This window comes from Bos javanicus, chromosome 24 (assembly GCF_032452875.1).
Source record: "Bos javanicus breed banteng chromosome 24, ARS-OSU_banteng_1.0, whole genome shotgun sequence".
Taxonomy (NCBI): domain Eukaryota; kingdom Metazoa; phylum Chordata; class Mammalia; order Artiodactyla; family Bovidae; genus Bos; species Bos javanicus.
Window position 1 is genome coordinate 19,241,977 of NC_083891.1, and position 14,620 is coordinate 19,256,596.

General features: G+C 42.4%; 1 long non-coding RNA gene across 1 annotated transcript in view; it reads right to left on the reverse strand.

The window, feature by feature from the left end:
* Positions 1–3,510: 3,510 nt before the first annotated feature.
* LOC133237377 (uncharacterized) overlaps positions 3,511–14,620 on the reverse strand; it is a 111,288-nt gene continuing 100,178 nt past the window's right edge. The window contains exon 3 of the long non-coding RNA XR_009733165.1: positions 3,511–4,172. This is a non-coding gene — a long non-coding RNA (uncharacterized LOC133237377). The remainder of the gene's footprint in view (positions 4,173–14,620) is intronic.

The window sequence follows — 14,620 nt, forward strand, 5'->3', positions numbered from 1 at the left end:
ATGGTGATGGAATAAATGACATAATTGTAAAAAGTAGGCTACTCTCCATCTCTATCTAGGCACCAAACCCCAGTGTCAGAAATTCAGGCACTGGTCAGTTCTCAGAAGATAAATGTTTACAGTGATTATCCACACAAGAGTCCTGCCAGTTAGGGCTGCCTGGACAAGCAAAGCAGACAGCCACCCTTTCCTCAGCTGCTGAGTTAAGGAAAATCAGAAGAGCTGGCAATGAATCTGCCAAGTAACTAGATGGGAAGATGCACGTGTTCCATCACCTCTGTTCACCCTATTGGTGAAGACAGAGATCCCTCACGTTAGGTAGAATGAGATCGCCAAACACATGACACCTTACCCTGTGCACAATGAAATGAGATTAACAACATTTATTAGTCACACACAGGCACAGCCCAGGGGAAGACATCACCTGCCATGCATTCAGGAATAGAGTGAACCAGCAGGAGCTGTGAGAGGCAAGCTTTGTAGCAATAAGATCAGGAGGTGACACCTAGTTTCCACATAATTGGCTTATTTAAATGATTTCATGGCTGGCCATCAGGTTGAAGGCCTGATGAAGTACAGTTTGGTCCTGCTGATTAAGGGAACTAGCTAGGGGGAGAGCCTTTTCCACTGAGTAGGAGGTATATCTGGTGAGAGAAGAAGGACTTATGGTTATAGGCCTTAGGGACCCCGTGAGGCTCCAAGATGTCAAAGCAGCATTTAATATTGCAAGTTAATGTCAAGCCTCCCATTACAACATGAAAACAAGAGAATTGTTTAGCTCTAAGATTGGAAAAGGAAGAATATTGAAGGAGACAAAATTAGAGTTGGTTTGAAATTTGGGGACAGCCTTGAGATAAGGGCTTATGATCGATGCAATGGATCCAGACTAAGAACAAAAGACAATCTGCTACCAACCTTGACCACAAGTCCAGAATAGATGGACGAATTCATTCTAAAGCACCCTGGATAGACAACTCAGGGAGGCTTTGAATAGACTTCCTGCTTCAGTCTGAAATCTCATGGAAAACTGAATAGGGGTTAGCTGACTGTGAGATAAATGTGTGGACCCAAAAACTTGGTTTTTTTTAATTGAAGTATAGTTGATTTACAATGTTGTGTTAGTTTCAGGTGTACAGCAAAGTGATTCAAGTGTATATTCTTTTGCAGATTCTTCTCCGTCATAGGTTATTACAAGATATTGAATGTAGTCTCTTGTGTTATACAGGAGGTCCTTGCTGTTTATCAGTTCTTTATATAGCAGTGTATATCTATTAATCCCAAACTCCTAATTTATCTTTCTTCCCCCAACCTTTCTTTTCTCCTTTAGCAACTATAAGTCTGTGAGTCTGCTTCTGTTTCGAGAACAAGTTCATGTCTATCGTTTTTTTAGACTTCACATATAAGTGACATAAAATGATATTTGTCTTTCTCTTTCTGACTTACTTCACTTAATATGATAATATCTAGATCCATCAATGTTGCTGCAATGGCATTATTTCATTCTTTTTTTATAGCTGAGTAATACTCCATTACATATTTATATCACATCTTCCTTATCCATTCATCTGTTGGACATTTAGGTTGCTTTCATGTCTTGGCTATTATAAATAGTGCCACAGTGAACACTGGGATGCATGTATCTTTTCAAATTAGAGTTTTCTTCTTTTCCAGATGTATGCCCAAGAGTAGAATTGCTGGGTCATATGGTAACTCTATTTTTAGTTTTCAAAAGAACCTCCACACTATTTTCCACAATGGTTGCCCCAGTTGACATATCCACCAACAGTGTACAAGAGTTCCCTTTTCTCCACATCCTCTCCAGAATGTATTATGGGAGAACCTATTTTAATATCACATTTAATATCACATTCAGAGCAATATTAAAAAACTGAGAACTTCCACCACCAATGACTTATATCCTATCAGTGCTTTCCCGTTTCTTAAACAATAAACTCTGAATCCCTGAACCTGTTGGAAAATACCCCCATAGAAGCCAGTTTGACTTATTTTAACCTTAGCTTTCATTACTCTCCTTTAGAACCAGTCTTTGTCAAGTCCTACCTTCTTTGTAAAGACTTCCAAAGAAACAAGCCTAACAGGGATGACTTTTTACATGATTAATCTCCAACTATAAGAAATACAGTTTGAGTACCTACCCCATGCCAATACTATCCTAGAAGCTGAGGATACAAAAAGACACAGGGTAAGTTCTTGCCTGCAAGGGGCTATGAATCTATCTGAGGCGCAAGGCACATTTGCAAGTAAGTCAGAACAATGCAAGGTAACACATGCTGGGTTGAAATAAGCAATGTAAGAAAGACCACTGAACTAGTTTGGAGGGGGCAGGGACCCATGCTTTGTCTGTTCTTCTTAATTATACATGGTTAAAACAAACAAACAAACAAACAGGATATCATCTATTTAGGTACTGCCAGAACCTAACAGTGTCTAGATTACTGATTGATTGACTGCACAATTGACTGATATATGGATATTTGATTACCCTTTTGGAATCTTTCAAATATGCCTATTTCAGTTCTCTAATCATATCAGTAACTTTCAAATTAACTCATCTTAAAGGGTCTCAGCACCCTTGGGAAATTTAGTATTACTAACAATATCCTACCTTCTCATGCTGAGAGACAGGTATCATTACTGCCATAATTAAAACCATATTAATTAGATTTTTTTTTAGTCACCTGTATTTCAGCAGACTCCAACACTGAGGATCGGGTTGCTATCTATGTTATGGGATATGAAAGGCATGGCAAGGCCTCCCTGACCCCAAGATATCACACCCAGCTGGACTTCTACAGTGGCTAACATTGGAAATCAACCCCATGAGGTAACACAGTTCTTGTTCACTCAGGAATTGTTTTTGCAATGTTAATGCCTCTAGTATAGGTAAAACCAAGTTAGTAAGTATTTGGAGGCTTGGAGTTTGTTTGTGATCTTTTTAAGAGCTTCTCCTATATACCAGATTTGTGCTGGGCATCATGCAGATACATTGATTAAACACTGGCTCCACCTTTAAAGATATCACTCTCTAGTTAGTTGGAAGAAGCCTACAGTTACCCAGCCCTGCAATGGATATTTACAAGGTAGCAGCACATAAGTGATGATTGCCAAGAAACTGTGGAAAGAGGACATGGTTAGGAAGGTCTGGGATCTAGCCTAGATTTTGTCATTAAGGCATTGAGCTACCTTGGAGGCTACTTGCGTCCAAAGATATGCCCTGGGCCTGGTATCCTCTGCTTTCACTGGGTGACCTCTAGAGGTAGTTCAGAACACCCTTGATGACATCAGAAGAGAGAGATCAGAGCTTAGCCAATGCCTGACCCATGGCTAGTACCAGCATCTTAGTTCCTAGCCCCAGAGTGACTTGAAATGACCACCTCCCAAAGCAGAGTGAACAAAGAAATGACGATGACCTGTAGTGGCCAGGAGATCTTCAGGGATAGGAAGGAACCTACCATGGACTTGAAGGAGAAGGTGGGATTTGGAAGCAGTGGCATGGCAGGCTGGGTGAGAGCCTAGTACATCAACCTCACTGCAAATAATCTTTATCAGACAGAACTCTTTATTAGTGATGGCTTTAGATACCTTTGGGGGAACATTAGCAATCACAATTAGTTCGTAGAAATGAAGACTTTAGAGTTGAAGCTTACAGCATCATGGATGCATTCTGCTTTCCACGATGACACCCCTGTCTGCCTGAAGAGGTGGAAGGTTTTATCTGTGAGTACAGCAAGCCCTGAAACCCATGTCCCAGTCCAGCTTTTGCAGCCCATTGGTTCCTACTATGCATGAAGGTCTGCCCAAGTCCAGCAATTCAGGTTGAAAAAACAGTCTTCACGAGAAAACCGACTGTAGCCCTTCAGCCACTGCACTCATACCTTTGCTGCTGTCTTACTGACTGACTGGTTGTGCTGTTGTTTTTCAGGGAGGGGTGGATACCGAAGGCAGAGACATGCTGTTCCACAAGTATTTCCTTTAGCTGATGTCTTAGTTGTGCTATTTCATCTTTTCCTCACTGAAATTCTCAGGCGTAAGCATAGGATGCTTACGCATCCTATGAGGAAAATGAGGAAAGATGAGGAAAATGAGACTCCATGAGGTTAAATGATTCTCTGAAGGCCCCAGGTTGGAAGAAGCTGAATCATGATTTCACCCTGCAAGCAGAAGCAGAAGTAGGGTAAGACAAGAGAATCAACCACGGTGCAAAACGTTAGAAGGCCCTCACCCCCAGATGCTGCCCCCGAAGTGAGTGCTGTGTTTCACCCTATTTCTGGTGGCTAGGACCCACAAGGCTGTCTGGCTTCAAAACCCATATGCTTACACACACACACACACAGTCTCTACAACTAGCTTTTCAACAGTAACATCAGCCCTTAGGAGCCTATAGGGAGAAATGATTTGCAAGCAAACCCTGGCTTGGGAATCTTAGCTCCCAACTGCCTGCTAACTATAATCCCAGATGACATGAAGACAAGGCAGAGCAGGAAAATAAAGACAAATGAATCACTGTCAGCTAGAACTATTCCTGGAGGTGCATTGTAACACTCACATGGAAAGAGACACTTGGGTATGATGTAGCCCCTGCTGGAGCTAAAGAGGGTTGCAAAAGCATTAGCTCCCCATATACCCACTTTTTATTAAAGAGTCAGAACACCTACAAAAGAACGTGTGTTCTCCAGTGTTCATGGACATCCTAGTTCCTTTAGCTTGTATAAACACTGCACACAGCATTCCCTTGAAAAAATGACCCTATTTATTTAAAAAAAAAATAAAAGAACTAAAAGCAGAAAAATCACTAGTCCCAGCCCAGACCCAATCCAGAAACAGACACAGCTATCTTACACAGGGGGCCTCACACCCCTTTCCCCTCCTCATGCATTTGGGACAAAGAGAGACTCTGTGCCGAATGGCAATCTGCAGATAGTAAGTTGGACAGCAGGGCCGTAAAGCCACCACAGAAGGGGGACATTAAAGAGGCAGCATAAATCCCTTGATGGCAGCAGTAAGTCTCTGTCAACACTAGCATCAGGCAGTGCAAAACACACGGAGGTTCAAGATGCTCACGACAGATATGTTCAGAGTCGGCAGGAAAAAAAAATTATGTTGGAGAGGATAGAACCTAAAAAATTACTTTCCTTGATTGCTCTGTGTCCACATGGTCTCAACCCACTCCCCATCCAGACTATTCTGCTTCAGACTATTCCAAATCATTTCAACTCATCTCCTCCTCTCCCACTGAATTCCCTTTCAATCTATCTTGCCTCAGTCTCGTTCTTATTCATATGCTGATTACAGCTATTCCGTTCAGTCTTATCCCGTAGTCTACCATTCAGTTCAACCTAAAACCTATACATCCTTACCAAGCTAGCCCATTCCATATACAATGAAATAAGTAACCTTTCTAATCTGATGTGCTTATGGAAAAAGACATATAAGCATGGAGAAACTGGTACCATAGTTAGATGGACTCCAAACCTGCCTACCATGTTCAAAAACCCTAAATTATTAAGTAAGGTCAATATGAGAAAGATCTCTAGTGGTTCAATTCTCAACCTTTCTTGAATAGGCAGTTTTATCCACATATGGAATAGAAACATAGAAAGGGGAGAAACTAACTTTTGCTTATTAAGAGTAAATTCTGCTATGAACTAAGATATGCTTAATGTGCAATATTTCATCTTATCCTCACTACGAAAGCTATCATTTCTAGCCCCATTTTACAAATAACTGAGGCTCAAAGTTAAAAAAACTTTGGCCACCTTACACAGCTAAGACGTGCTTCTAGATCCATTAGGACTGGCCACATGGAGCCCATGATCATTCCAGAGCTTCTGTACTACGACTGATGACATGAGTGTGTGGTGCTGGTATCTTGAGCTGTGGAAGCATTAGCAGTGGTGACAGCTTTCACCATCTCATGCAAAATTGTCTCCCATATTATGGATGACAACATAAGCCATGGAGAAGATATAAATAATGAAGTGTACAGTATATAAAATAGCCATACACATATATACTTTGTATGAGAAGCAACTCCACCCAGGTCTGCCTAATACCCTAATCTGTTCTGTTTCACTCTGTGTACTGTTTATTTGTTTTCTAAAATTTATTTTTAACTGGAGGATAATTGCTTTACAATATTGTATTGATTTCTGCTGTACAACAATGTGAATCAGCTATAAGAATACATATATCCCCCTTGTGAGCACCCAACACCCATCCCACCCTTCCAGGTAATCACAGAAAACCAAGCTGAGCTCCCTGTGTTGATGATCGCTCTCTTCCAACTTTAATGTAAGCATAAAGGAGGAAAGCACATTGTTTCATTCACTGGCACATCAGTTCAGTTAAGTTCAGTCACTCAGTCCTGTCTGATTCTTTGCCATCCCATGGACTGTAGCACACCAGGCTTCCCTGTCCTTCACCAACTCCTGGAGCTTGTTCAAACCCATGTGCATTGAATTGGTGATGCCATCCAACCATCTCATCCTATGTCATCTCCTTCTCCTCCTGCCTTCAGTCTTTGCCAGCATCAGGGTCTTTTCCAATGAGTCAGTTCTTTGCATCAGGTGGCTAAAGTATTGGAGTTTCAGCTTCAGCATCAATCCTTCCAATGAATATTCAGGACTGATTTCCTTTAGAATTGACTGGTTTGATCTCCTTGCAGTCCAAGGGACTCTCAAGAATCTTCTCCAACACCACAGTTCAAAAACATCAATTCTTCAACACTCAGCTTTCTTTATAGTTCAACTCTCCCTTCCATACATGACTACTGGAAAAACTATAGCTTTGACTAGATGGATCTTTGTCGGCAAAGTAATACTCATCCCTAAAAGATGAGTACACACTCAATCCCTAAAAGAGTGCCTGGCACATGGTCATGGCTAAATATTGCTATTTGCTAAATAAATGAATGAATGGTAGAACACATTTCTAAAAGAAGTTCTTGATAATTGAATAATAAGCATAAGGTAAGACTAGAGATCTCTTCAAGAAAATTAGAGATACCAAGGGAACATTTCATGCAAAGATGGGCTCCATAAAGGACAGAAATGGTATGGACCTAACAGAAGCAGAAGATATTAGGAAGAGGTGTACACAGAAGAACTGTACAAAAAAGATCTTCATGACCCAGATAATCACGATGGTGTGATCACTCACCTAGAGCCAGACATCCTGGAATCTGAAGTCAAGTGGGCCTTAGAAAGCATCACTACGAACAAAGCTAGTGGAAGTGATGGAATTCCAGTTGAGCTACTTCAAATCCTGAAAGATGATGCTGTGAAAGTGCTGCACTCAATATGCCAGCAAATTTGGAAAACTCAGCAGTGGCCACAGGACTGAAAAAGGTCAGTTTTCATTCCAGCCCCAAAGAAAGGCAATGCCAAAGAATGCTCAAACTACCACACAATTGCACTCATCTCACATGCTGGTAAAGTAATGCTCAAAATTCTCCAAGTCAGGCTTCAGCACTATGTGAACCGTGAACTTCCAGATGTTCAAGCTGGTTTTAGAAAAGGCAGAGGAACCACAGATCAAATTGCCAACATCTGCTGGATCATGGAAAAAGCAAGAGAGTTCCAGCAAAGCATCTATTTCTGCTTTATTGACTATGCCAAAGCCTTTGACTGTGTGTGGATCACAATAAACTGTGGAAAATTCTTCAAGAGATGGGAATATCAGACCACCTGACCTGCCTCTTGAGAAACTTATATGCAGGTCAGGAAGCAACAGTTAGAACTCAACAGTTAGAACTGGACATGGAACAACAGACTGGTTCCAAATAGGAGAAGGAGTACATCAAGGCTGTATATTGTCACCCTGCTTATTTAACTTATATGCAGAGAACATCATGAGAAATGCTGGGCTGGAAGAAGCACAAGCTGGAATCAATTTTGCCTGGAGAAATATCAATAACCTCAGATATGCAGATGACACCACCCTTATGGCAGAAAGTGAAGAGGAACTAAAAAGCCTCTTGATGAAAGTGAAAGAGGAGAGTGAAAAAGTTGGCTTAAAGCTCAACATTCAGAAAACTAAGATCATGGCATCTGGTCCTATCACTTCATGGGAAATAGATGGGGAAACAGTGTCAGACTTTATTTTGGGGGGCTCCAAAATCACTGCAGATGGTGACTGCAGCCATGAAATTAAAAGAAGCTTACTCCTTGGAAGGAAAGTTATGACCAACCTAGATAGCATATTCAAAACCAGAGACATTACTTTGCCAACAAAGGTCCATCTAGTCAAGGCTATGGTTTTTCCAGTGGTCATGTATGGATGTGAGAGTTGGATTGTGAAGAAAGCTGAGTGCCGAAGAATTAATGCTTTTGAACTGTGGTGTTGGAGAAGACTCTTGAGAGTCCCTTGGATTGTAAGGAGATCCAAGCAGTCCATTCTAAAGGAGATCAGTCCTGGGTGTTCTTTGGAAGGACTGATGCTAAAGCTGAAACTTCAATGCTTTGGCCACCTGATGCGAAGAGTTGACTCACTGGAAAAGACTCTGATGCTGGGAGGGATTGGGGACAGGAGGAGAAGGGGATGACAGAGGATGAGATGGCTGGATGGCATCACCGACTCGATGGATGTGAGTTTGTGTGAACTGCGGGTGTTGGTTCATGGACAGGGAGGCCTGGCGTGCTGCAATTCACGGGGTCGCAAAGAGTCGGACATGACTGAGTGACTGAACTGAACTGAACTGAAGGTCTAATAGCGAAACTGTTCTACACAAATATAAGATGGGAAATATATGAGGTTATTCAGTATAAACTACTAAAGCACAAATAAATAAGAAAAGACACTCCCACCTCCACTAAACTGCTGGTCAGAATTCCCTAGCACTCTAAGGGACAGTGAGAGACTGGAGGATGTTCAGGGAGAGTGTCAGGTTGGCAAGAATATTCTAGACTCAAAAAAATGAAGACTCAGTATGTGGGAAGGGTCACTGCACACTGGGGACAGTTCCAAAGGCAGAACAACAGCCTCTGGGTGGAAATTACATGGATTTCCATTATATTGTAATAATTCCATCATTCATTCTGATGTATTCAAAAATTATTAGCAAGGTGAAAAGACAGCCTTCAGAATGGGAGAAAATAATAGCAAATGAAGCAACCGACAAACAACTAATCTCAAAAATAACAAGCAACTCCTACAGCTCAACTCCAGAAAAATAAACGACCCAATCAAAAAATGGGCCAAAGAACTAAATAGACATTTCTCCAAAAAAGACATACAGATGGCTAACAAACACATGAAAAGATGCTCAACATCACTCATTATCAGAGAAATGCAAATCAAAACCACTATGAGGTACCATTTCACACCAGTCAGAATGGCTGCGATCCAAAAGTCTACAAATAATAAATGCTGGAGAGGGTGTGGAGAAAAGGGAACCCTCTTACACTGTTGGTGGGAATGCAAACTAGTACAGCCACTATGGAGAACAGTGTGGAGATTCCTTAAAAAACTGGAAATAGAACTGCCTTATGATCCAGCAACCCCACTGCTGGGCATACACTGAGGAAACCAGAAGGGAAAGAGACACGTGTACCCCAATGTTCATCGCAGCACTGTTTATAATAGCCAAGACATGGAAGCAACCTAGATGTCCATCAGCAGATGAATGGATAAGAAAGCTGTGGTACATATACACAATGGAGTATTACTCAGCCATTAAAAAGGAATCAGTTCTAATGAGGTGGATGAAACTGGAGCCTATTATACAGAGTGAAGTAAGCCAGAAGGAAAAACATAAATACAGTATACTAACGCATATATATGGAATTTAGAAAGATGGTAACAATAACCCGGTGTACGAGACAGCAAAGAGACACTGATGTATAGAACAGTCTTATGGACTCTGTGGGAGAGGGAGAGGGTGGGAAGATGTGGGAGAATGGCAATGAAACATGTAAAATATCATGTAGGAAACGAGTTGCAGTCAGGTTCGATGCATGATGCTGGATGCTTGGGGCTGGTGCACTGCACATGTATAGTGGAGGATTCATTTTGATATTTGGAACAAAAACAGAACTGGTTAATTCTCCCTGGAAACCTTTTTTATCCAAGGAGTTCTGCTGAAGCAGAGGCTGGATATTGGTTGCCCTGGTTGTAGTTCAAACTTTAGATGGAAACTATACTAAATGAATGCTAAGATTCTGTCCACTCTGAAACTTGATGGATCTCTCTATCTCTTGGTCTTGCTCATCTGGCCATCCCCAGGAGCACCTAGCAGAAGACTTCAATGAAGCCCAGTCCCTGACAACAAAGCCCACAGACTTGATGGGCTTAGCCCTCTCCTCAGAACATCCTGAATCTCCTGCTGTAGACAATTGAAATCCCTGTGAAACTCTCCCTTAACCTTCCTGCAGACTCCACTATAGACACCCTTCTCTTCTTCCTCCATCTTCTTTGCCTCCTCCCTTTTCCATCCCCATCATCTATACACGCCTTGTGTCTGGTCCCTCCAGAGGCTGCTCTGTGCTGCATGCCCACTAATTATTTATAAAGGAAATCAATCCCTGTTTATGTGTGAGTGAATATGAGACAGAATGTCTCACCCAGAGAAAATGCACATGCCTCTTGAAGGATTTTTATTACAAAGTAAATCCCAAAGAATCTCAGGTCTCATCAAAACCCATAAGTAAACATAATGAAGGGCAACAGAAACTACACTAAGGATTGGAGCTTGTGGTCCAACTGTGGAGGGGCACTAGAGGATCCTGTTTGAAGTTTCAATTGCTCTGCAAGTATATTGTATTCACTTAAACTTTCTATTGATTTGCAGCAACTTTTCTTGTTGTTCAGTCATGTCCAACTCTTTGTGATCCCATGGACTGAAACATGCCAGGCTTCCCTGTCCTTCACCATCTCCCAGAACTTGCTCAAACTCATGTCCATTGATTTGGTGATAGCATCCAACCATCTCATCCTCTGTCATCCCCTTCTCCTCCTGCCTTCAATCTTTCCCAGCATCAGGGTCTTTTCAAATGAGTCACCTCTTTGTATCAGGTAGTCAAAGTATTGGAGCTTCAGCTTTAGCATCATTCTTTCCAATGAATATGCAGGGTTGATTTCCTTTAGGATTGACTGGTTTGATCTCCTTGCATGTAAGGAACTCTCAAGAGTCTTCTCTAACACCACAGTTCAAAAGCATCAATTCTTCAGTGCTCAGCCTTCTTTATGGTCCAACGCTCACATCCATACATGACTACTGGAAAAATCATAGCTTTGATTATACAGACCTTTGCTTACAAAGTAATGTCTCTGCTTTTGAATAAATTGTCTAGATTTGTCACAGCTTTTCTTCTAAGGAGTAAGTATCTTTTAATTTCATGGCTGCAATCACCGTCTGCAGTGATTTTGGAGCCCAAGAAAATAGTCTGTCATTGTTTCCATTGTTTCCCCATATATTTGCCTTGAAGTGAAAACTTCTTGAAGCAGTAACCTTAGAAGTGATTTATGGAGACAATGGAAGGTTCTAGATCTCCCAGCCCAATCTTGGTGCTGCCACTGATTTGGGAGTGGGTAAAAGAGATGGCCCTCAACTCTTATCTTGTTAAAATGACAATAAGGGTATCTGAAGTGAGAGATAGGTCAGAAAGAAAATACCACTGGGAGGATGTGGGCATCTTTTCTATGGGCACAATTTCTATTGCAAGTCTGCAGTAAAAAGCTTTGCCAAAGCCACCTCTTCCCCAGCAAAAAAGACTTACTTCAAATGTATGGATAACAGGAATATAACTTTAGGGATAAAAGATTGAGTGAAATACGTTGGAGAAAGTGGGCAAAGATGGGAGGATTCAGTAAACAGAATTCCAAAACTATTCAGTGCTTTAGTAGTAAAATAGTGAGGAGAAAGAGGAGGTGGAGGAAGCTGTGGGGAAGTGAGGAAGAGGAGAGGAGAAGGAGAAGAAGGAGACAACTGTAGGAATTATTTTATCATTATTTTCAGCTAATTCAGATAATTATATGTTGAAGCTACTCTCAAAGTGTTCATCTGGACCCAGTGGGGAATTGGTTAGTAAATTGCATTGCTAATCCAAATCACAGATGGGCTAGAAGAGGCCAGGGAAACTTCCCTAGCAGCCTAATGACATGCCCCCCAGTTACAACATGACTTGGAAGTTCATATAAATACACAGGGAACTCAGTTTTGCAAGCACTCACACCATGTTAAGGAAGGAAGCTTCATATTGAAACTCAGAGCGAAAAGGCAGATGTTCCTATGGTCCAGAGGGAGTGGGGTTCAGAGAGGAACAAGGTTGCTTGCCCATCACTGAGTTCAAGGCTGCAGTGGTTGTGAGAGGTATTGACGGAAGGATGCTATGAGATGGCGTGCCCTGTTCTCTGAGGCCCACAACTCAGGTCAGGCCACCTGTCCTCAGTCACCTTAACTACACTTCTCAGAAAAGTAGCTGTGGTTCTTCCTCTCCTTCTGTTCTTTATCAATACACCCAACCTGGCCTCCAAGTCCATGAAGTGATATTCATCAATAACAAGTCACAGGCGAAGAAATACTTATAAGGTCTTCACGGATGGCACTAGGTAAACCTCACTGCTTTGGCAAACCTTTGGTAGGAACCTCTCACGTTCCAAAACCCGACTCAGTTTTGCAGTCATTAAAACTACTCTGGCAGAAGAATAGCAAATAGTCTTAACTCTTCTCAAAATCTTCCTGGTGAAGCCTGAGGGTGGAGAACAAGATGGGCTTCTGCAGGGTTTGGGGGTCAGGGAGGCTTTGACATCAGGCCACCTCACTGCCATGCTTACCATTCACTTGGTCATTTTTCAATACCTGTGTTTTCACACCTAGAAAACAGATCAGCTCTGTGCAAGACAGTGGGCAAGGGGCTGGAGAGCTGAACCAAGCAAGTCGATCCGGCCCTAGGCCCCAGGGTGCCATCCTTTAACTCCCTGTTTCCCTGACATTAAGTCCCAGTGAACCAGCTTATACATTTTCCTGGCTGGACTGGCCTAATCTTAAGGCAGAAGTACCCCTCCTCCCAGCTCAGGGCTTTTCTTCTTTACTGATTGAGTTGAATAATTTGATTAATAAATCAGGAGAATTTGCAGTGGGTTTTGCACTTTCATTAGGGAAGATGTATGTGGTGTGGCTGCTGTTTGGCCGTGTGTTTAATTAAATTAATGAATTAACATCTTTGGGGCTGAGGACTCCAGGTGCACAGACCCCCCTGTTCTTTAGTCCCCAGGCTTTATTCAGTAAGATTCCTAAATTTACCATAAATAGATTTAGAGGAAAGAGTTGGAACTTACTTGTTCTTACACTAAAAGAATGGGACCTAGTGATCCCAAAGTGAAGAGTTTTCACCAGTTTGTGCATTTGAGGTTAATCCTACCTAGCCCACCCATTCCCAACCTGTACCTGATCCTGAATCACTCCCCCTTCAGAGCCCTTACTCACTCCTCCTATTCACAGGGGGGCACTCAGTCCCACACACTCATTCCCCTTGAGGAGACCCTGCATGATCATAGCTTGACCATGGAGTTCTTCTAGTAAGAGGGACACTTCAATGGGGACTAAAGGGATCCCTTACCAGCTATTGTTGCTGTTGTTAGCTGCTCAGTCATGTCTAGCTCTTTGAGACCCCATGGACTGCAGCACGCCAGGCTTCCCTGTCCTTCACCATCTCCCAGAGCTTGGAGATGGACATCAACCTCATGTCCATCGAGTGGGTGATGCCATCCAAGCATCTAATACACTGTCTTCCACTTCTCCTCCTGCCCTCAATCTTTCCCAACATCAGAGTCTTTTATAATGATTTGGCTCTTCACATCAGGTGGCCAGAGTATTGGAGCTTCAGCTTCAGCATCAATCCTTCCAATGAATATTCAAGGTTGATTTCCTTTAAGATTGACTGATCTCCTTGCTGTCCAGGCGATTCTCAAGAGTCTTCTCCAGCATCACAGTTTGAAGGTATCAGTTACTGCTCCCTGCTGCTGCTGCTGCTAACTCGGAGAAGGTAATGGCACCCCACTCCCTAGAACAGGGAATCTGACTACCCAGGAGGCTCCACTGGCTCCATCGTCACTTGCTAGAGTCCATGACTCATGTTTTCTGTGACTTTAACTGGCTGCTGGAGTCCTGCATGAAGCAAATGAAGCTGTAATCAAGGTCTTTGTTACTTTCCCACATTTGCATGTAAGTGTGGGGACAGCTCATCAGCCCTTGACTTGCTCAGAAAGAGAGTTTTTTAAAGAAACAAAAGAAAGACAACTTCAAAGGATCCTAAGCATTTGGGAACTCTATGATTTTGAAGACACGCAGACAAAAATACTCTAATTCCTCTTTAGTTTACTTTGCATAATAGATTGGTCCAAACAAGCCAAGGACTGGACACCAAGCAGAGAGGCAGTACCTCCATTTGCAATGCAAATGGATGCTTCACAAATCAGAGAGGAGGCTGCCCAACTTGCAGTGCATGCGGCCCCCGAGTCAAGGAGAGCACCCTGAAATCTAGCTCAACAACAGTCATCAAGACAAGGACAAAGTGTCCTGAAGTCAAAGGGAGAGGCTGTGCCAGGCACTGCAAAGGACACAGGTGTCAATTCAGTCCTTAAGGCCTGGCTTCAGGCTTTA